General features: G+C 36.5%; 1 pseudogene; it reads left to right on the forward strand.

Moving 5' to 3' along the window:
- Positions 1-1,592: 1,592 nt before the first annotated feature.
- The window catches only part of LOC143388641 (F-BAR and double SH3 domains protein 2-like), a 150,599-nt pseudogene continuing 128,620 nt past the window's right edge, over positions 1,593-23,571 (forward strand).

Genomic DNA, 23,571 nt, shown 5'->3' on the forward strand with positions numbered 1-23,571 from the left:
TTTTTATTTTGATTTTAAAATGCATTACACACACACACACAAACACACACACACACACACACACACACACACACACACACTAGTTGTAGAAGGACACATACCTTTTGTTTATTTATTTTTGTGTGGTCCTGAGGCTCGAACCCAGTGCCTCACTCATGCTAGGCAAGCACTCTACCACTGAGCTATAGTCCCAGCCCGAAAAATGTATTTTTAAGTATAGATTAATAGTTGCTGAACTTTTCATAGTATTGAACTTTTCTTTCACTTCACTCTCTGGGAAAAATCAATTATTTGGACTGTTTAGGAGTTCACCTCAAAAGTCATTTGCTGTGAAAGGCCAAGGAGGACACCAGTTTTGCTGTTGTTAATTCATTAATGCTTTTATGCTGATGTTTTGTTTTGTTTTGCTAATGCAACATATTGAGTTTTTCCAAAGGGATGGTGATATATCTGCCAAAATAAACAAATATTTTATTCTCTATTGATTTGGTGTATTACATGCACAGATCCCTAAGACTCCTTGGTTAAAAAACTATAGTTTATCAAGTTTTTTTTTTTTTTTAAGTTCTAACTAGTATAGGGACCAGGCAACTTTTCTTTTTCTTTTTTTACACTGTCTTCTATTGACCCATAGCTAGCATATTTTGTAGTATTTGGTCCCACACATTGCTATAGTAGAAAATCCATTTGAACACTAGGAGGGAAATCTCAGGAGATGAATATTAAAATTACTAAAATTTCACTACACATAGGTGTCACATTTTAAAATACAAAGTATCATCCATTGTTATGGTGAGTTATAAGATACATTATGGCTAATGGAGGAAAATAAGAGGATTGGCTAGGCATTTAACAAATTAGGAGAGAAGGTTTGAAAAGGAAATTGATAGAAAAAAGCAAAAGATGAATTAATTTTTTGACTTTACCAAGAGATTGCTGAGCACATTTATCAAGCAAGGTGGTGGGACTTGCTTGGAATGACTTCAAAGCACAGTGTGATGCTGAGCACATTACATCGGAGACTGATGTAGAGCAACAATATCAGAGATTCCTTTTGTTTGACAAAATGGACTTTCTCAAGCATATAAGCAGTTAGTTGTTCATGACATTCATTTTTTCTAGCCAAATGGGTTTATGTAAGACAGTATAGTTGAAAGAGAATGTAATTTAGAGGTAACCAATCTTCATCTTTATTTCTATACTGCCATGTTGTATGACCAAGAGTTACTCTCTAAATCTGAGTCTATAAAATAGAATACCATGATGAAGTAATAAAATCTCATATTCATAATGATGACCCTGTGACAGTGAAAGTCCTGAAAAGTCTAAATTATTCACTATTTATATAGTGTTAGCTTTGTCTCAAATTGTAATCTTTTTATTCCTTTACTCCCCATTGCTGAATAATAGTGGGGTAGAGTATATGCCATGCTTTTCTGTATGCTGAAATATTGCCTTGAAGCCAATATAAATACACATTTATGGTTCTGAAGAAGATATTTATTCTGTCAGTGTTTGACAGTGAGCAAAAGATTAGATTTTCTTGCATTTTCTTGCCTAATACTTCTCTGTCCCTCTTTGAATTTAGGAGCATGTATCCTGTTTGGAAATCCTTTCTCGAGGGAAAAATGCAGGTAGCCCAGTCTCGGATCAATATATGTGAAAATTATAAAAACTTCATTTCTGAGCCTGCCAGAACTGTGAGAAGCTTAAAAGAACAGCAACTAAAAAGGGTATGTTCCCACTTTTTTTGTGTCTTTTATATATTTTAATACCTCACTGCTACATTTGCAGTCTGTAAAATTATGCTAAATTGCTTTTAAAAATTTGAATGTTTTAAAAATATGGTCACAGATGTTTCTGGGTGTCATTTTACTAGAATTTCTCAACCATGTTTTATTAACTGATAAAGCTGAGTGTAATTTGAATTCATGGAAATTGGGAAAGTTCAGTAAATACTCCTTAGAAATATAACTCAAGTAAATACACCTGTATAGTTTCACAGTATGGTACAGTTGGATGTATATTAAAATAATTGTTATTAAGTCCACTATATCTTGAGAACAGTTTGTATTAATTAGCCTCAGTTTCAACTTGTGCCATTTTGCATAATTAATCTTATTTTTAAAAGTCTAGTGTACTCTAAAGTTGAATTGTGTAGGATATACATAAGTAAAGTTTTTTTTCAAAAGGACCTATTTATTTGATTATCCAGAAATTTAAAATTCATAGGAAAAATATCATTATCTTATTTGATTGTTATAGTATGCTGTTGAAAGTATATGTTTGAATTGTGTCCTTTTTGGAAAGAGACTAATAAAAATGGAGATTATCATGATACTTAATAAGAAATTAAAGTTTTTTTTAAGAAGGTCTTAAATCAATAACTTTTTTTAAGTTATAGGTGGACAAAACATTTTTATTTTTATTTTTATGTGGTGCTGAGGATCGAACCCAATGCCTCATACATGGTAGGCAAGTGCTGCACCTCTGAGCCACAACCCCAGTCCCAGTTATTGAAGTTTTTTAATAGAGATATTAATACTTCAGAATAGTAAAGCAATTATTTAAGGAAATAATATTTCAGAATCCATCCATTGTTCCAATTCTGATTGTCATTTGTAAAAATACTAATTTTCTTCTTTGCCAAAGATGATTTCAGTTGCATGAAATAAGTGTGTTAAATGCATATATGTGTATATATAAAATTTTAACCTCTTAAAAAAGAGCACTTTTTTCATAGTTCTGTTTTTTTAATTGATTTAAAAAAATAAATAAATGACAGCGGAATGCATTACAATTCTTACTACACATATATACCACAATTTTTCATATCTCTGTTTGAATATAAAGTATTTGACACCCAATTCGTGTCTTCATACGTGTACTTTGGACAATGATGTCTATCACATTCCACCATCTTTCTAATCCCCTGCCCACTCCTTTTCCCTCCCACCCCTCTTCCCCATCTAGAATTCATCTATTCCTCCCATGTAGAGTACTTTTAACACATTTGTATAAAAATGTTTAGGCTTATCTTTGCCCAAAATTATCTTGTTCATTGTAGACTATGTGATTAAACTATGTGACCACTCATCAATGATCTTAAGTTGGAAGAAAATGTACATTCATGTATGTGTATGTATCTGATTATGCAGAAAAAGGAATAGAAGGGAAGAACAGAGAAATAATACAATTTAACTTGTTAATCAGGCAGAAATATTGTGGTTCAAGTTGCCATTGTATTTATCAAATCTAACTGAATTACTGAAAAGTTCTACTTTTTTCAAAATCTGAATCTTTTTTTTCCCCCTTAGGGGTGTATATTTTATTGGAAACCTTAAATATTCTTCAAACAGAACCATAATCTTCAATCAGGCTCTTGTGTGGCCTACACAGAAAACTGTGGTTTTTAGGATCAAAGGCAAGGAGAGGGGAAAATACACTGGATGAGTGATTAAATTTGGCAAGAGGATCTCTCAGGATGAATGCTCTTCAGCCAGTTTATCAGCTTTTGCCACAACTTCTTCAATGGGTCCCAATTTTTATGTGGTGCTGAGCATCCAACCCAGGGCCTCGCACGTGCTAGGAGAGCGCTCTGCCGCTGAGCCACAAACCCAGCCCCCAAAATCTGAATATCTTGAAAAAAATTTAGCTACTTCTTTGCTTTTCCACTGGTGGATAGATTCAGACCTGAATTATACAACATTCCTGGGGGGGGGAAATATTTGAGATTTGATAGGAATTAACTTGTATCATGATATAGATGATAATAATGGCATTTGTGTTTACAAAGCAGTTGTTGAATGTTATACAATGGGCATAACTATCATGAACCTGGGATTGCACATAACAAAACCTATTTCAAACTGGTTTAAGCCAAAATGAGATTGTATTATTTTATATATCTGAATACTGCAAGACTTATTCAGACATTGGCAAATCCAAGACGGGCTCAGATGATGGTAGTAGAACTCACTCTTTCTTTCCATTAGCTCTGCATTCTCCAATGGTTTCATCTTTTAGTAACTCCTTCCACTTGTTGGTCCCCAGAATGCCACATTTAGAAATCTTCTGGATAGCAATCCCAGATTTTCAATTTTTCCAAAAGTTGTAGTAAAACTAGTAGAATGATTCTTCATATTGGCTACATCATTTTGCATTCCTACTAACAATGTATGACGAAGCTTCCAGTTTCTCCACAACCCTGCCGATACTTGTCTTGTTTTTTTTTAGTTGTAGTTGGTCACAATACCTTTATTTTATTTACATTTTATTTTTTTAATGTGGTGCTGAGGATTGAACCCAGGACCTCACATGTGCTAGGGAAGCACTCTACTGCTGAGCCACAAATCCAGCCCCCCACTTTTTTTTAAATCACCATCACAGTTGTGAGGTACTATTTCATTGATTATAATTTTGATAATGGTTAATGATGTTGAGTGTTCTTATATTTTTATCATAAATTTTTCCTCCACTGTTAGCTTCCTAATTTTATAATACTATAATTCTTTTAGTAATTACCTTAGAGATTTCAATATGCTAATTTATTAGATGACCTTGATTTAGTAATTTTACTGTTCCCCAAACTTAGTCCCAAATTAACTTTCATAATCTACCTTGAATTAATATTTTACTACCTCATGAACAATACAAAAATCCTCTAGCCCAGTGCAGTGGCACACACCTACAATCTCAGAGGCTTGGGAGGCTGAGGCAGGAGGATTGCAAGTTCAAAACCAGTCTCAGCAACTTAGCGAGGTGCTAAACAACTCAGTGAGACACTGTCTTTAAAAAAAATACAAAAAGGGCTGGGGATGTGGCTTAGAGTTCAATCCTCGGTACCAAAAAAAAAAAAAAAATCTTTCAGCGTGTTGTTCTTTTTATCTTCCTATTATGACTTTTGTTTTGTTAGACCTTTTGACTCTGTCCATATTTCTTTTATACTTTTTCTACTTTGTATTTCTACCCTTTTTTCTATATATACTTCTATTGGTCTATTTGGCTATTTATTAATTCTCGGTTCTTCTATTCCTAATATTTTAAAAATATTATCTTTTGGAATATTAATGTATTTTTTCAGTTACAGAGTTTTAATGTGACTTTTTGGAGGTTAGATTCCATTTTTCAGTTGTAATTCTCCCTGTTTTCCATGTGCTCCTAATCTGTTTCATAATTCCACTAAATGAATCACTATGTGTTTTTTTTTTTATTGTATGCTGATCTTCTTGGTTTTCATTATTTGGTCTATGGCTTTAGTGTGCCTCACCATGCTGAACATTGTGGATCAAACATGTGAAGGTTCTTGAAGATGTTATTTCCAAATATGGTGATATTTAGCAGGCAGATAGAATGCTAGATCTTTGTCCTGGTAAGGTCTGGTTTTGGGGGTCTTTTTAGGGGTGATCTATTTTACTTCTTTGGTCTTAACTGAAAGTACGGGATGCTTACACCAAGACCTTTCTACTCTGACAAAACTTGAACTCTAGCTTTTCTTCTCAGCATCATACAGCAACTCTGATCTTCTGATCTCTGACCAGTCATTAGCTACTTTTATCTGCTGGATTTCTTGGCGTTTCATTCTCCATATACCTATTAGAAATCAACAGATGACTCAAGGGAAAATCACATGTAGTGTTTTGAACTTGCTCCTCTCTGTAATATCCTTCTTTCTAGATCTTTGCCTTACAAATTCCTGATGTTTTCATCATCCCCTGAACTACAGACTATCTCCACAGAATAGAGTAAGAATACTATTTTCTGTTTATATCTTATTTTTGTGCCATGATTCAACAGATGTCCTAAAAGGAGGGAAAGTCAGGTTGAGTGGAGAGTTATGTAGGTGTGGTCCTCTTCTAGGTCTCAATTCTGTAAGACCGGGGTATGCTTTGTCGAATTTTCACACTTTCCAGACTATAGGAAGATAGGCTAATTCAAATTCTGTCACCATGAGAACCAGTTTCAACTTAATATTCTCCCTCTATAACATTAAAGTTAATGTTCTTTTTATAATGTTCTTTATTTTGGCAGTTTTCTTTTGTATACTTGGGAATACACAGACACATTATAATTATGAAGGACTTAAGATTATAATGAAAATTACAATGAGAATAATGCCATAATCTTTTCTGGATCATTTTTTAAAAATATTTATTTTTAGGTGTAGTTGGACACAATTGCTTTTATTTTATTTATTTTTATATGGTACTGAGGATCGAAACCAGGGCCTTGCATGTGCTAGGTGAGTGCTCTACCACTGACTTACAACCCCAGCCCCTTCTGGATCATTTTTTATATGTGAATATTTGCTTTTAAATCAGAACAAGATCCACAGTAACATAAGGCTTTTTGCCATTCTTCTGTTTACTTAGTAGTGCCTTTGTCCATATTTTTCTCATTTATACTAGAGTTTATCTACCCTCCTTGAAATAACTGTGATTTGGGGGTTTGGGTTTTAGCTCAGTGGTACAGCACATCATTAGCATCTACAAATCTCTGCTTGGCCCCCAGTGCCACAAAAATAAAAGAAAGAATTGTGGCTCATATTTGTCTAATAATTTAGAATTTGTAAACTGCCACCATATCCATTATAGTGTTATCAGATTTAAAGAGATTTAGATTTGAACCTAGAATTTCAAAAATAAATAAGTAAAAATAACAAAAAACTGTTGAAATTCAATATTTAAACAGTTTTACAGAAAAATACATATAATTCATTTACCTTAGTAGACTACTTAAGCTCTTAATCATTTTATCTTCTTAGAACTTAGAAAAAGGAGAGGCTGGGGATGTGGCTCAAGTGTTAGCGCACTCGCCTGGCATGCGTGCAGCCCGGGTTCGATTCTCAGCACCACGTACAAACAAAGATGTTGTGTCCACCGAGAACTAAAAAATAAATATTAAAAAATTCTCTCTCTCTCTCTCTCTCCTCTCTCACTCTCTCTTAAAAAAAAAAAAAGAAAAAGGAGACTATTGATTATGAAGAAATAACAGAATTGGTTTATTCTTTTTTTTCTTTATTGCCATGATATCTGCAACAGCAAGCCTTTTATGGTTGCTCGTTTTATGCCTTACCTTAATGTCAGTCATGATTGTTAGGCAAACTGTGACACTATTTGACACAGTACTTGAGATGGAAGTACCAGCTGTGCATGGAATTCTAATTTGCAATTTGAAAGTCATTAAAAGTGCTGATTTTTTTCCTGGGTTTTCATCCTGAAGGAATAATGCATGGTCCTTCAGACAAACTCATTTCTGTCAGCCTGAAAACTAAAAATTGTAATAATTGCACTTTTGTATTTTACAGTGTATGGACCAGTTGACAAAGATCCAAACTGAATTACAAGAGACAGTGAAAGATTTGGCTAAAGGCAAAAAGAAGTACTTTGAGACTGAGCAGATGGCTCATGCAGTGCGAGAGAAAGCTGACATTGAGGCAAAGTATGTATTTTAATATTTCTGAGAAAATTATTATGCAGTTAAATGTTATTTTTGCTAATTAATACTTTGTTTTTTGTTTATATAGCATATAGATTTGTTCTTAGGTTGTGTTGGTTTCATTTGTTCTACATATGTTATGTACTTTAGGTCCCATTTTCATTTTATATTGACTGGTTTTTATCTGTTAAAGTGGCAAAGTAGGAATCTCTGACCTTTAAATTGAATATTTAGACAAGATAAATGAACATTGTACTTACAGACGTGAAAACTTATGGAGAGTCTATTAAAAGTCATGATGATATCAGAAAGTAGGGTTTAAGAGCCTCATTTTATCATGCTAGACTCTAAAATTCAGTTATAGTTGAAATCCCTATGATATCTCAAGGTGTCATTGAAGGAACAATGGCACATCAAGTGAACAAGAGCACTGACCTCCTTTTAAAACCCTATCCCAAGCACTGTTTTTTATTGTACATGTAATTCTCATACTTCTACTTTTTAAAGTATGCTTTAACAATTTTGTCAATATTACTTTCAATATATGTGAATTATAGTCCTTTATTTTGAGACTTTTTTTTAAATTTTATTTTTATGTGGTGCTGAGGATTGAACCCAGTGCCTCATGCACACTAGGCAATTGGTCTACCTTAGAGCCACCACCCTAGCCTGAGCCTATTAAGGAAAGGAAGGAACTGGCAATTGGTAATAGGAGATACCAATCAAGCGATAGAGATTTTTGCAATGACACTTTGAGGAAGTGTGATAAATATTGGTGGGGGGGTGGGAAACCTGTGTTATAGAACTGAACTTAGGAGGCTTGTGATCAGGAGAGCTAAGACTTCTGTTCACAGTGCTGATTGTTGCAAAATCTAGGAGTCCAAACTCGTAGGCATAAAATCAGAAAGGTTTGGACAATTGTACCAATAGTCCAGCAAGGAGGGTGTTACCTCTAACATGTTGTTTTGTTGTCATTGTTAAGACAGGGTCTCTCTATGTTGCCCAGGCTGGGATCGAACTATTTATCCTCCTGACTCAGCTTCCTGAGTAGCTATTATTTATAGGTGTGTGCTAACACATCTAGCTTCCTAAAATGGCTTTTATCTGCAAGAAATTTAAGCAACTTCGTCAGCAACTTAGGAAAATTCAGGGGTTCCTGGGAAGTTTATTTAGTATGATGGGTTGATGAATGAATACTCACTGAATACTTGATATTACAGTGTAACATTTAATATTTTTCTAATTTAAGTTTATTGTTTTTATTTTATTTTTTGAGCATTCAAATATTTCCCATGCATTCATGGAGTCACTAAATCCATCTTTCCAATAAGATCTGGAGGTTAGCAGATCTCAGTTGGGATTATTGTACCATTCTGGCTTTTAGGAACTTGTCTTTTAAACTCTCTGGGATTCTAGAACAGAGAATTGACAGATTTGTAGAGCATCTACAAATGCCTAATTTAGCCATGGGTGGACTGTTCCTGAGAAGTGTGTATTTGACTAGGTCTATTTCACGGAACTGATCACGAGGAACTGCCTTCTCATGTGGCCAAATTCAAAGTGAGACATTTTACTTCAGTGTATAACTTCTCTGGAAAATTAATTCAACTACAGAGTAAAAAAATGGCTCTATGTCTTAATTCAGTTAATATTTATTTAGTCATTATATTGGGCACTATGGGTCACAGATAAGTTAGGTGCGCTTTTGTGCCTTCAAGGAATTTAGAGCATATGATTTAAAAAAGTAACTTCATCATTTGTCTATTCATAGTAAACTCAAAGAAATTATCTACCTAAAGACACTCACCTAGTCACTAATTGCTTAGAGTAGTAATCTGAAAACACTGTTTTGAAAGCATAGAAAATGGAGAGATTACTATTGCCTGTTGATAAAGGAACCTTTATAGAAGAAGTGATGCTTGGGCAGATTCTTGGAAGAAGAATGAGTATGTTTTTTTCTAAGCAGAGATAGGAAAATCAGGAAGGGGACTAAGCACTGAAGTAAATATAGTTTTGATGGATGCTATGATAAGCCCTTTAGGAGAGACTACAGGAGGAAGAGGGTTAGTCTGAAGGAGATGGTAAGTTCCATTTTGGATATGTAAATTCTGAAGAGCCTGGGAGACACTGACATGGATATATTTGGGAGGTGATCAAATATCTGTTCTTATGTGAGAATTTGGCACTGAGAATTGAATTCTGAAGGTTATAGGATGTCCATCAGTTATAGGGATGCAGTCATATATACAGTGAGATATGAATTTGAATTTGGAGACCCAAGGAACATTAACATTTGAAGGATAGATGGTAAAGACTAGTACACAGTATAGTTTTTTATTTGTATAGTGTGTGATTTTTAAAAATCCTTATTTTTTTTAGATTGTCATCTTCAAGGACATTTTATGCTATTGTTAATGCCTACCTAAATACCATACAAGAAGTGTATGCAGATTAGCAAATGAAGCAGACGCCATAAATTTAAATCTATAATTTTATGTTGGACTATCCATGTGCAAGTCAGCCTATTTGGATAATGACTATTTAAAAAGGAGAAATGACAGTGCTTCAAGCACAGTCTTTCTTACCCTGAGAGGTACTTTCAAATCTTAATATAGGTAATCTTAGCTTTCCTACATCAAAATGAATAGAAATATGATTAATAAAAACAAAAAAATTCTCATAAAATAGGAATACAACTAGGCAGGAAATAACAGAAATATCTTAGACCCATTTTTTTTTTAAAGCAGTGGGGAGGAGTTAGGAAACTGTATATTCATCCCTGAATGTTTTCTCTCTTGTTAGAAATGCAAGAGGCAACTTTTGTTGTCCTCTTCACAGTGTCTGTACACAGACTGGCTGCTTCACCTTCTAGTCCCAAATGGTCTGCAACTCTGCTTCATACTAAGATTCATAGCTGCCAGTGCATGCATTGAACTCTCCCATGGCAATCACCATGACACTGCAGTTAAGACAAAGATTTCAGCTTCAAAAAAATCATGGCTGTGGGACTGTTGCTTGTTCCTTAGCATCTGTCTGTTGATTTTGTCTATGTACTTATCTCTAGCCTTTAAGTAAAAGCAGCATACTACTGCTGACTGACAGGTTATAGTCCCCCCCCCCAAAACTTAGGCATCAAGGGAGATAGGTAAGAACACCAGAGTGGGAGAAGATTAAATAGAACAAAAGTTTACAGGACAGAGAGTCTTAAGGGCCTTCTTAGTAAGTTCAGATTACCTTTAGGAGGGAGGGGGCACACAGGCAGGCAAGAACCCAAACACAAATCATTTTTAATGAGGGGAGTAACAAAAGCAAGGACTTTCTAGAGCCTATAGATTGCATTCTGGTGTTGTACCACCTGACACACATAGCTCTGAGAACCTTGGTCTCCCCAGGTTGGTTGCCCTGGGGTTTCTCTGACCTTTTGTAAAAGAACTGAAGTGTGTGGAATTATATGATACTAGGAATAACATATAGTTTGATGACTCTTTTTTATTAGAATATACTAATATATTTTTATTTTTTTCTTGGTCAAATTGTATTTTTAAGGGTATTTTAAATATGTTAATCCCAGTATTTTTATTTTCCTATAATATTAAATATATATAATTTATAAATAAAGGCAAATAAGCATCACTTTTGACCTTTGTAAATTCACTTTAGAACAGTGTCTTGGAAAAGGGTTATTAATTTTTTTTTTAGTAATTATAACATTTGGTAATCTTATTATGATATAATTTTATTAAACATTCTTTTCTATTTTTATATAGGTCTAAACTTAGTCTTTTTCAATCAAGAATCAGTTTACAAAAAGCAAGTGTAAAGGTGAGTTTTTGAAAGGTATATTTCACAATTGAGAAACCTTACCTTATATTTTAAAAGTTTGGGGTCTTTTGAGAATGGAAGTGGGTTTTTTTCTACTTTAGAGAAGCATTTCAAAGTCAATAACCCAGTGAGGAACTTTCCTTACCAGTGATGGGATTTTTCACCCAGGTGTGGACACTGGACATAGCTTGCTTCCCAAGACTGCTTGAGGGGTAGGTTTGGATGTGTTACAACTCATGTAGTCTGTGTATTTAACTCTTAGTCCAAGAGACAAAGTTCAGGGGCTTTCAGAAGCGCTGTAGAATCATTTCACTCAGACTTAATACCTTAAGACCACGTCTTCTGGGCTGGTGCAAGTGAGTTTTTCTGAGGGGCCCTCAAACTGGAGTACCTGTCAAGTAAGCTTAGAGACCAGAGTTTGTTGCCAGACTCCCCACCAACAGGAAGTTTTTCTGACACATTTGGATTGTTGATTTTTAAAATACTAGTATCTAAAACCTCCAGATTTACCCATGTCTTCAAAAATAAGGAACCTTTATTTAGAACCTTTATTTTCCCATCTCAATAAACTCAAAAAAATATTTTTCAGTTCTGTAGCAAACTTTGGAATTATGTTAAGTATTAATAACAAAGGTTTAAAATGTTCTCCCCATGTTTTCAGGTACTATTTCATTTCTTAATAGTGAAGTATAATTTTTATATACATGTAAATGTTTTCTCCACATTGTTATTTTTCCTCTTGGTGGGGAGCCATTAATTGCTGTTTTTCCATACAGTATCAGTTTGCACTGATTTTTTTCCTTTTATTATTATGTTTTAGTTAAAAGCCCGGCGATCTGAGTGTAATTCCAAAGCTACCCACGCAAGGAATGATTATCTTCTTACACTAGCAGCAGCAAATGCACATCAGGATCACTACTATCAAACAGATTTAGTTAACATTATGAAGGTAATACAGTTTTAATATCTGTGATAATTTTGTTTCGTTAAAAACAAACAACCCATGAGCTGGGTGTTGTGTACATAGGATTGAGTATAGAATACTAACAAGGCTACTTTCTATTTCATTAGAATGTGCTCAATATTGGTGACCGACCTTTGTTTTCAAGTAATTTGGAATTAATTTTTAATGTTTAAAGCCAATTCACAGTAAAGGATTGCATTATTCCTTAGACATAGAAGATATTTGCTAAATAGTGATTATTGATATATAAAAGATAAGATTGATATATAAAGTGTGACATAATTCTTAAGCTGGGAAACTGCTTCTGAGCTATTTCCTGAGATATTGAAGCTAGATAGAATCTTCAAGTACCTTCTGAATTATCAGAGAAAGGCTGGTATTTCAGCATAGTTTTATTTTTTGTTAGGTTGTACTGTTATTTGTTATTTTCTGCAAAATATTTTTTAAAACAGGTTTTACAAAAAAAGTATATACTATGAAAATATTTTTATAAAAAGGTGTGTTTTTTATATTTTTATAGTGTATTGCTTAAGAAAGTCTGAATTACTTATTAACCAGAATTTTGGCTATTTTTTGTTTTTAAAAAAACTTGGATTTTTTCCAAGTGCCATGATTTTATCTTTAGTAGGTGAAATTATGCATTAATATTTGATGATTTTTGAGTTGAACATACAAAAAATGCTGGTGGTTATATGAAGATGTCTTCTACTCTGGGTTTTACTCTAAAATACTGAAGATTGCATTACAATTTGTATATCCTGGTCTTTCCTCATCTATACTACCTGTATTTATTTTGAACTTTCACAGAAGTAAAGGAAAGGGGGAAGGGGAGAAGAAGAAAACCATTTTAACCCACTGTCAGGCTGCCTCTACTTGCAGGCAGACAGACTCCACTTTGAATTGCATCTCCTTCTTTCCTGTTTTCTTAAGAACCCAAACATTGGATTATTCTATCTTTCTCTTATATTTTCAACACAGCACTCTCAAATGGGTAGTTCTTAATGACTCTTCAACACATATATTGCTATAGTTAAATTGCTTGTTTTAGGAAATCAGCAATTAAAAATGGGGTTACAACTGGCGCAGGCAGTCTTTTTACTACAGAGGCTCTGGGAAAAGAGATCAGCTTTATCCAGAAATTACAAGTTCCTTGTTTGAAAGTAAAGATGGAACATTTCCTGAGACCTCTAGCAAAAGGCAGGACTGTTGGAGGATGTCAAACTGGACTAAGAAGTAATTTATTGCAAAAATTTCTTCTTTCCAGGCCTGAGATTGTAGTTCAGTGGTAGAGTGCTTGCCAAATACTTGTGAGGCACTGGGTTCGATAAAAATAAATAAACAAAATAAAGGTATTGTATCCATCTCAAACAAAAATATATATATATATATATATATATATATATATATATATATATATATATATATATATATATATTTTTAAATTTCTTCTTTCCTTTTTGTTTATTGCCTGAAATCCCCTTTTTTGCCATTTGTCCTGTTGCAACTTCTGCTGGTTAGAACATAGGTTAGAATAATGAGACAGGAAATTATTTTATATCCAGATGAGAACTCTATGTGCCTTTCCCCAAAGAGTATTTGACATAGAGGTTAAATGTTTTAGCATCTTATTATAGTGCTTCAGACTTACCTGAGAATTGGCCTTTCATTCATTCTAGCATGACTGCTTTAGGAAAATGTATTGTTTCAAACAATACATTTACTGAAGATGATTTTTTGCACAGCATTTGATTCCTTATATCCTGTATATGTCTACCATTAGATCAAAGCTGATAATCTACAAATTAAGTATCCCTTATCTGAAATGCTTGGGACCAGAAGTGTTTCAGATTTTAGATTTTTGAATTAGAGATGCTCAGTCCGTATAATGATTTTTTTGTCGCTGTGAATATTTATTATTAGAGCAGCAAGGGCTATATTCAAAGCACAAAATGGGCCCCTGTAACATTTTTCTTCTGTCAATTTCTACTTTCCATTTCTGTGGAAAAAAATGGACAAGATATCTCCAACTGCTTCTTTCTGAGAGAGGAAGAAGTTGGTGGGGAGTGACCTGAAATCTTTATTCTCTATCAGGTGGGGCATGGACAGTTAAGGGTATTCAGCATCAGGGTAGTCCAGAGGTCCGTGGTTGCCATTGGTGGGTAACTGGACAAGGTACACATAGGGTAGGATCATGCTAGGATAATAGTAAACAAGATAGCAAAGCATTACTTTTTTGTAAACAATTAGCACAAAAGCAGTTAGTATTTCTGCCAATCTCTGAAAACCATGAAGACAGTAACTCATTAAACCTTAAGGTGTATTGAGGTGTCTTACACCCAGACAAAGCAGGTTCCTGCTCAGGAGATGTGAGCCACCTGGGAAAATAAAATGTCTGAAATAATCAGTAAGAAATACAGAGCTAAAGGTTAGAGTTTAAAAAGTGGATTGTCTGATGGGTCTTCCAGTCTTGATAGGAGCTGGAACTGGACAACTGAAAAAGGGGGAATATATCAAGGACAGGGATAAGGTTTTAATGGGAGGAGTCTTATTTGGTGCTTCTTTCTTGGTGTGGTAGGTCTTGCAGTAAACAGGTTGATTGGTATTTGACAATCTGCACCTATCTTCCAGAGGCTGTCTGGTTCCAGCAAGTCACTCCCCTCTCCAGAGCTGGGTTAGAACTTGAGCAGTAGGTTAGGCAGGGGGCCATGTAATCAAGCATTCTTATTGGGAGTTCCTGATACCAGGCTTCCCTGCCTAATAGCTCCACCACTGCTCAGTTTACCCATGGCTCATAGATGGCTCTTGGCAAAGATGGGATCTAATGTTCCGTTGATTTGTAAGTGGAGGCCGTTTAAGGCTTTAGAAACATTAGCAAAGTTGTTAGAAACATAGACAGCATTTAGTTGCTAAACTCTGTCACATTTAATATGCTTAATGCCAGTTTTTATTTTTCATCCAGCAAGAAGCCATGACTTCTTAAATGATAAAACAGTACAAATTTCAAACCAAGATGTAGTTACCCTTTTGAAACACCAGAAAAAGGTTCTGGCTTTCAGATATATACATTGTTAATTTATTGTAGCATTTCCTTACTTATAATATTCTTAACTGTTATTCTCCAGGGCTCAGACCGCATTTTCTCTTAACACATTTGCTTGTGACATGACCAATTCTGTATCCTTAGCTTCCTTACTTGTTTCATTAACTTCTTCCTCTTCACTCTTTTCTTGTACCAGTTGGAGTCTGTGTGTTTTCTTCAGTGTTTGAGAAAGCTTCACCTTGAACTGTGAATTTCTCAGCAGCTGCTAAATGTGCTTGCCGAGGTAAAACTTCAATCTTGGCTTTCCCAAAAACTATATAGGTATCTGGATCTGGACTCTTACAGACATCTGGTTTTGTGATGACAAAGAGGATATTCTTAGATATTTTTGGATATTCATTCTAATAACCCAGCCTATCAAAGACCCAGTTTGGACATAAATTTCTGTGCCTTCTTTTCACTTTCTGTTTTACTTTACTGACTGATTCTTCATCGATAGTATTTAGTTTTTATAATGGCACAGGTGTCCCCTACCATGCATATTTTAAAATGAGCTAATATTAGCTTAAACAGCAGCAAAACTAAAATCTTAGTCTGAGGGTAGCTTCAGTGATAAGAGTGTGCACCAAGAATGTAGAAAGCCCTGGATTGAATCCTAGCACCACTTAAGCAAACAGACAACCCATTTTGTTTTGTGGTATAGGGAATCAAACCCATGGTCCCATGCATGCTAGGTAAGTGCTTTACTACCGAGCTATATCTCTAACCCAAACCCTATGTTTTCAAAATTGAATCTACACCAAAAGAAGATGTCCTTCAATAAACCAGGAAAAAATACCTTATTTGTGGGACCTGTGCTCTGCCAAAAACAAAGAGAAAATTAATGAACCTGACCAACTGTCAGATTGTTAGGTGTTCTTGAACTTCCTTTGAAGTCCCCATGCTTGTTTTTAATCAGCATTAGGTAGATTATGCTTCTAATTTTTCATTTCATGAAACATTTTAGAATATTGATTTAATATAGAGGCAGAAGATCCTTAAAAATGTAGTGTGACTAACTTATTTCTTCCTCAGGCTAATTCTGTGGATCTGCAGTATTGGAAAACTCCCACCCATCACTCTATTGGCTTCCCTCACTGAATTGACCACAGTTTTGTACCTTATTTAGAAATGCTTATTGTTCTGAGTAGATGTTAAGGTGATAATGCCCTAGTTAGAATCTTTTTTTTAAATTATATGGACAGTTTAGAAGCAGAGGATTTTATATTGAAGACTTAAGTACCAGAGTTTTTTTTTCTATTGCAAAGCTGATCTTTGGTCTTGGCTTTGGAACATATTTCATCCCCTTCTGCATTCTTTGGCACCAAAACAATTGATTATTCTATTTTCTCCATATAGTTCTTAAATTCTGCTGCTATATTGACAATTGTTGGGATCTTGGTGATGATACCTCATCATGTCTGTCTTGGAGTTACACGCCACTAGTTGCCCTCTGTCTGATGCTAACAAGTTGTCCTGAGATCTCCTTTTGCCATCTCCTCTCTGGATCTTCAGCTTTTTGTATCATATGTCTTCTTTTTTCTTAGTACCTTCTTGAGAAAGGTATAGAAAGTAAGCTTTTTTGAGGTGCTGTATCTATGAAAATGTCATTATTCTGTGCTTATAGTTGGGTATACAGTTAAAGGTTGAAAACTGTTTTTGCAAATGTCGGAATCCATAATCCATTGTTTTCCTGTTTCCTATATGGCTTGAGAACTCAGAGCCATCCTGGTTCTTGGATTCTTGTGTCTGATTTCATTTTTTGCTTTTCGTTTTTAGAAATTATGGACTATTCTTAGTATACCCTTGGATTTCTTGGATTACTTCTTCCCTTTGTTTTTCTCTTTCTGGAACTCCTTCTATTAATGTGTTGAGTCTCCTGGTCTGGTTTTTAAAATTTATTTTCTCTCTTATTTTCCATTTTTGTTATTATGCTCTATTCCTGAGAGAATTCTTCAACTATTTTATTGAATGTTTAACTTTTCAAAAATAGTTTTATTGTCTAATTATTCCTTTTGTTCCCTAAATCTTCCTTTTTTTATACAAGGTTTCTAAGGAATATGACTATATATTGACTTCTTTTAACTCCAGTGCCATCAGTAATACAGTTAACTTTCAAGTTACTTCTGCTTGTATATGCTTATATGGTATCTGTCTTAGTTTGAGGTAGGATTTGTCAAATTGGAGCTTCACTGTAGGTAATCTGGTAGACCATTTATGGGGGAAGCCCCAGTATTGATATTCTTAGCTGGTTTCTCTTGAACTTGTCAAACCCCACCCCACCCCCTCACCCCCCCTTCACCCCCCTCACCCCCCTCACCCCCCTCATTCCCCTCATCCCCCCTCCCCTCACCCCACCCCATTCCATCCCACCCCGCCCCACTCCCACTTCACCCTACCCCCCTGCCCAATATACACACCCTCCCTTTGCTGTCTTCTGAAGTCACTTCTTCAGATCTCTTTCCTTGGGTTGTTTTCTGAAGAACACTTCCCTGACCTGGTTACTCCTCCCAACCATGAAAATGGTTTATCTCATCTTTGTAGCACATAGTATAGTTGCAGTTTATTAGATCTATGACTACGTGATGAGTACCTTGTCTCCCATTTACCTATACTTTCCATAAGGATAGTGGTTGGTTGTTTTATTAGAGATTTTATCCTTTCTACCTAGTTCAGTATATTTTTAATGCATGAGAAATGTTTGTGAACATTTGAACATACTGAAAAAATGAATGAATAACCAATCTTGTTTTAATCCTCACGTGATAAATCATTTACTTCGTAAATGAAGAAATTAGATAAAGCTTGAATTCAAATCTGGCATGTCTAATAGAAGGGCTGGTGTCACTAATTCTGTACATGATGCTGTTTCTTTGGACTTCTTTTTTCTTTTTTTGTTAAATGGAGCATTGTCTTTTTCTTTTGGCTTCCATAAGGAGCCATGAGATGATGAAAGTGTTTTTGTTCATTTTGAAGCGTGGTATACAAGTTACATTATTTTTTTAAATAACAGAAGTTCTAGCTGGGCCTTGTGGCACATGCCTGAATCTCAGTGACTTAGGAGGCTGAGGCAGAAGGGTTGCCAAGTTTGAGGCCAGTCTTGGCAATTTAGACCCTGCATCAAAATAAAAGGGCTGGGGATATGGTTTACTGGTAGAGTACCATGGGTTTGATCCCCAGTATGCAAAATAAATAAAAGAAATTCTAGTATATTTTAGATAACTCTTGTTTTGTTTATGGGAAGGAGAGTGTAAAAGAGACTTCAGTGCTTGGGAGTGAGAATGGAGCAACTATTTAGGTGCCTTGCATTATAAGATACTACAAGTGCTTTAAAAACCATTATTTATTTAGTTTTTATAATAATTTTCTAATAAATTTATTTATTAAACTTATTTAACAGATCAACCTCAGAGACTCAGTGACATCCAGTTATTATATTATAGCCAGGACTTAAGGTCTCGGTGTTCTTTCCTGGACACTCTTGTGTTTTCTTACCACCATACCATTCCTTGTTAGTAAAAAATAATATAATAAGCAGTAGTATATAGTGAATATAGTAGTATATAGTGAATATCATGAATTCTGAGAGAATTATAGTATAAAATTATTTGTTAAACATTGCACATTCTCTCCTGTTCTAATAATTCTTAAAATGATGATCATGTCTCTATCGAAATATAAATATTTGCACAGCTTCCCCAAGGCATACTTTTTATTCCTTAAGCAAGTATTGATTAGAACAAATACTAAATATATATTGCTCTGTGTCTGTATGTTGTCAGGCTAGTGTTTTTTTTTTTTTTTTTTAATCTTCAAACTAAAAATCTATTGCTAAACCGTGGACCTGAGATAACCAGTTTAATCAGATCTATAGAGAGCAACTTAACTGGCTGCTGGAAAATGAGATAGTTGTTCCTTAAATGTTCTTTTGAATAACATGATCTTGTAAAATATTTTTCTTTTTAAGAGTTCATACAATATTTTCTTTGTGGTTTGGATGAAGAAAAATAAGGCACAGTACATCAGAGTAGAAAAGATAGCATTAGTCAATCTAATGAAAGACTTTAAAAGCTTAATAATATTGGGAGCTTATTTCTAGACAAATGTTTTTTGTTCTCATTGAAAGTTAAACATGTCTGGACTAGTTGATAATTGGACAAAGTAATTAAAAACTTTATCTGACATATAATATCTAGAAAATATGATAATTTGGTGTATCTTTTGCAGACTCTTTTTGGGGGGAGTAGTCAATAAAGAGAAAAATATTATTGGTGTTCAGGTCCCATTTCTGGCTTTTCTAGCTGTGGTGAGCCGTTTCTGCAGATTATGGTCGCCATTGCAAGATGGCGCTGGCTCCACTGTGGTCTGTAACAAACAACTCCTTGTTTGGGAGAGTTGGTGCATGGTTTCTCAGCACCCTGTGAGAAAGTTCCACGTGGCAGCTTCGCATTGGGGCTTGGGATGCTTTATTAAGGCTGGGAGGGGCATCCGAGGAGGAATTAGAAGAAATATCAAGGGCCTGAATAAACTGCTGAAAGAAGATTCCTGAGTTGCGTCTTCCTTGCGGGCAAGGGGTCGCGACAAGTGGTGCTGAAAACCCGGGAACCAGAACTTTCAGCAGTCAGGGGTGGTGCACCGGTTAGTCCTAGGTAAGTGGGACCCGCTATCAAAGCGGAGATCAGTCCCAGGTAATTGGGACCCGCTATCAAAGCGGAGATTAGTCCTAGGTAATTGGGACCCGCTATCAAAGCGGCAGCTCCTCTGTAAAGCCAGAGAGAGCATTACATCTTATTGCAGTTGCACTGTGTACTTTCGCTCTTACTTTCACTTTTGTTTTTTGTGTGTCTTTTGTTGTGTCATGGGTGCCGTATCTTCAAGTCCGCTTCTCCTGGCCCTAGATAACCTGTTACGTTCCCAGGGCCTAAAAGTGAAACGTAGTACTTTACAGAGATTTTTACAGAAGACAGATATTGCTGCACCGTGGTTTCCGTTCTCGGGCAGCTTTACTCTACCTAGCTGGGATAAGTTAGGCACAGATCTTGACTTTGCTTCTGAGCAGGGCATATTAGAGGGTGGGGTGATACCCCTTTGGAAAATGATCCGTAGTTGCCTCGCAGATGGCAGATGTCAGGAAGCACTTACTAAAGGACAAGAAGTTTTAGAGCAATTACATGAAGAAAGATCAGAAATGGCAGGCAGTGAGGTATTTCAGGAGGGTGGGAGTGTGCAGAGCGAGAAACAGGGGAGGAAACAATTATCTCCGGCAGGCAGTGACGTATTTCAGGAGGATGGCAGTGTGCGAAGCGAGAAACAGGGGAGGAGGCGATTGTCTCTGGCACGGAGTGAAATATTTCAGGAGGAAGGGAATGTGCAGAGCGAGAAACGGGGGAGGAAACGCTTGTATCCAGATCTCAGTACACTGCGCACACTCCCATGCAAAAGTGGGTCAGAAGAGGAGGACGATGAGGAGGAGGAGCTCGGGAGACTGTCTCGGCAGCTAGGGAGTCTAACTATGGGAGAAGGAAACAAAAATAAACAGGAGCTCAGAAAGAAAAAAAAAAATGATCCTCCGGACCCGCCGCCGTACGGTGGGGGTGTTTCGAGGAGAGTTTTCCATGCCCAAATATAGAGGGGGCTGTTAACATTTTTACTGATGGTTCCAAGTCTGGAATGGGAACTTATGTAATTAATGACTCTCCCCCTATCCAGCATCAATTTGCTCCTGGAAATCCACAATGGGTAGAACTACAAATTGTTATTGAAGTTTTTAAACAGTGTTCTTTTCCTTTTAATCTTATTTCGGACTCCAGCTATGTGGTACAAGCACTAAAAGTCCTGGAGGCCGTGGGAACTATTAGTGATGCCCACAATGTGTCTGTTTACTTTCCTCAGCTTCAACAGCTTATCTCTAACCGCACTGCTTCTTTTTATCCAATGCACATCAGGGCTCACACCTCTCTTCCTGGTCCGTTATCCCAGGGGAATGCCTGTGTGGACTTAGCCACTAGAGGTCAATTGATATGCTTGGCTTCCTCCTTAGAGGGGGCTAAGTTGTTTCACCAAAACTTCCATGTTAATGCATTAACGCTGTGCAGGCGTTTTTCCATTTCAAGAGCGGATGCTCGGCAGATAGTATTGCAATGTCCCCATTGTGTCACATTTCTTCATCCCCCTAATTATGGAGTAAACCCATGGGGATTGAAGCCATTGATTGTTTGGCAAATGGATGTGACACATATACCTGACTTTGGTAACCTTAAATATGTGCATGTTTCCGTTGATACGTGCTCTGGAATTATCCATGCTTCTGCTTTATCGGGAGAAAAGGCACGTAATGTCATTACTCACTGTTTAGAGGCATGGGCAGCATGGGGTGCACCTGCATCCCTTAAGACTGATAATGGACCTGCTTATACTGGCAGACAATTTACAGCTTTTTGTTCTACTATGGGAGTGCAACTTACTCATGGTTTGTCTTATAATCCTCAAGGAGAAGGCATTGTTGAGCGTGCTCATCGCACCTTAAAGGAAACTTTACAAAAACAGAAAGGGGGAATAGGAGCTGAACACACTCCTAAAGAACGCCTGTCCTTAGCTCTCTTTACCATTAATTTTTTGAATTTGGATATTCATGGTCGCTCTGTGGTCGATAGACATGTGTCCCCTCAGCCCTCTGTGATTGGCTATGTTAAGTGGAAGGATGTTCTTACGGGCCAATGGAACGGCCCTGACCCCGTGCTGACATGGGCACGAGGATCTGTATGTGTTTTTCCCCAGGATCGTACGGAACCATTGTGGGTCCCGGAACGCTTGACAAGAAGAGTCTCAACATCAGCTGACCAGCAACAAGAGATACCACAACAATCCTGTGATGAGGATCTTCATTCTGCTAAGTGCTCTGGCTCTGGTGCTGGTGCCGATGGCACAGGCGACACCAATGCAGTGGTGGGCAGTGGCACGGGCCTGGCCAATGCCGATGCCGGTTCATGGTAATTCTAGTGTCCTCCCCACTCTTTTTTCTACCTCATGTGAGATGTCTACTCCCTGTGCCTCTCCTAGAGGGGACATGGAGAGAATTTTTAATCAATCTCAAGTTAATCTCACAGGAGTTTTTTGTTTCAGCCTTAGAAACGCTAATTGCATTAGCCTTAAGACCAAAAATTTGACTAACTGGGAGGACCCATTGCGGTCCAATCAGGTCTCAGGAAGCATTATCAGTGCTGTATTGAACAAGGTAGCTTCGGGGAAGCAATCAGGCTCAGAGACCCCCGCAAACAGCAGCTCTGCTCTTAACATAACTACCTTGGCTATTATCTCCGAGGCACTAACCCCAGTGCCTCCTTCTTCTAATAGTATTTATAATGCCACTTATTTCAAGGCCTCTCCTTACTGTTCCCCTAATCTTGATTTCCCCCCAACATTTACGCCTTGTCAGGATCATTCTTGGGAGAAACATCAAGTTGCTAAAGGTTTCTCCCTTTCCCCCTCTCTTAATAGGTATGTTTATAACTTTAACAATAGTGACAGCTCCTCTACAGGAGTAGGTTGGTCCTGGTTTCAATGGCTGATTTCTAATGAAAAGGGGGCTTCAGCCGATATTTCTGCACTGGCTCAGTTGGTAGGAGCCAAAAGTTGGCTGGCTAATATTTCTGGTACTGTTAGGGAAAGTGAACAAGGTAATAGACTTACATCTGTTTCATTCAACTCTCTGTTGTATAATGCCACATTGCCTCCTGCAATGGTTTGTGTCCAATCCCCCTTCTTATTCCTTTTGGCTAAGGCCACCTCATCGGGGATGCTGGATTGTTCTCATACTACCTGTCTTTTATCTGAGTGTTGGAATGGTTCCTGGACTGTAGCAGTGTTTATGAAAATTCCAACTTTTGTCCCAATCCCGGTCACTGCGGATCCTGATAAATTCCCTATTGTTGAGCTACTTAGAGTCTGCAGAGATTTTGGAATCACAGCGGCTATAGTGACAGCCGTGGCGATATCTGCTGCTGCAGCGGTTACGGCCGGAATGGCTATGGCCAATCAAGTACAAGCTGCTGCCACCATTAATCAAGTTGTCCAACAAACTTCCACCATACTTGAATCCCAAAATACAATTAATCAACATATTTTGTCAGGGATTTTAGCTGCCAACCAAAGAATAGATTTACTCCAAGCTCAGGTAGAAGAATTGGCTGACTTAGTGCTTTTGGGTTGTGTTGACCAACGTGCACATTTATGCATAACCTCTGTCAGATTTAATGATTCCAGGAATGCT

This window comes from Callospermophilus lateralis, unplaced genomic scaffold (genome assembly GCF_048772815.1).
Source record: "Callospermophilus lateralis isolate mCalLat2 unplaced genomic scaffold, mCalLat2.hap1 Scaffold_148, whole genome shotgun sequence".
NCBI classification, from domain to species: Eukaryota; Metazoa; Chordata; class Mammalia; order Rodentia; family Sciuridae; genus Callospermophilus; species Callospermophilus lateralis.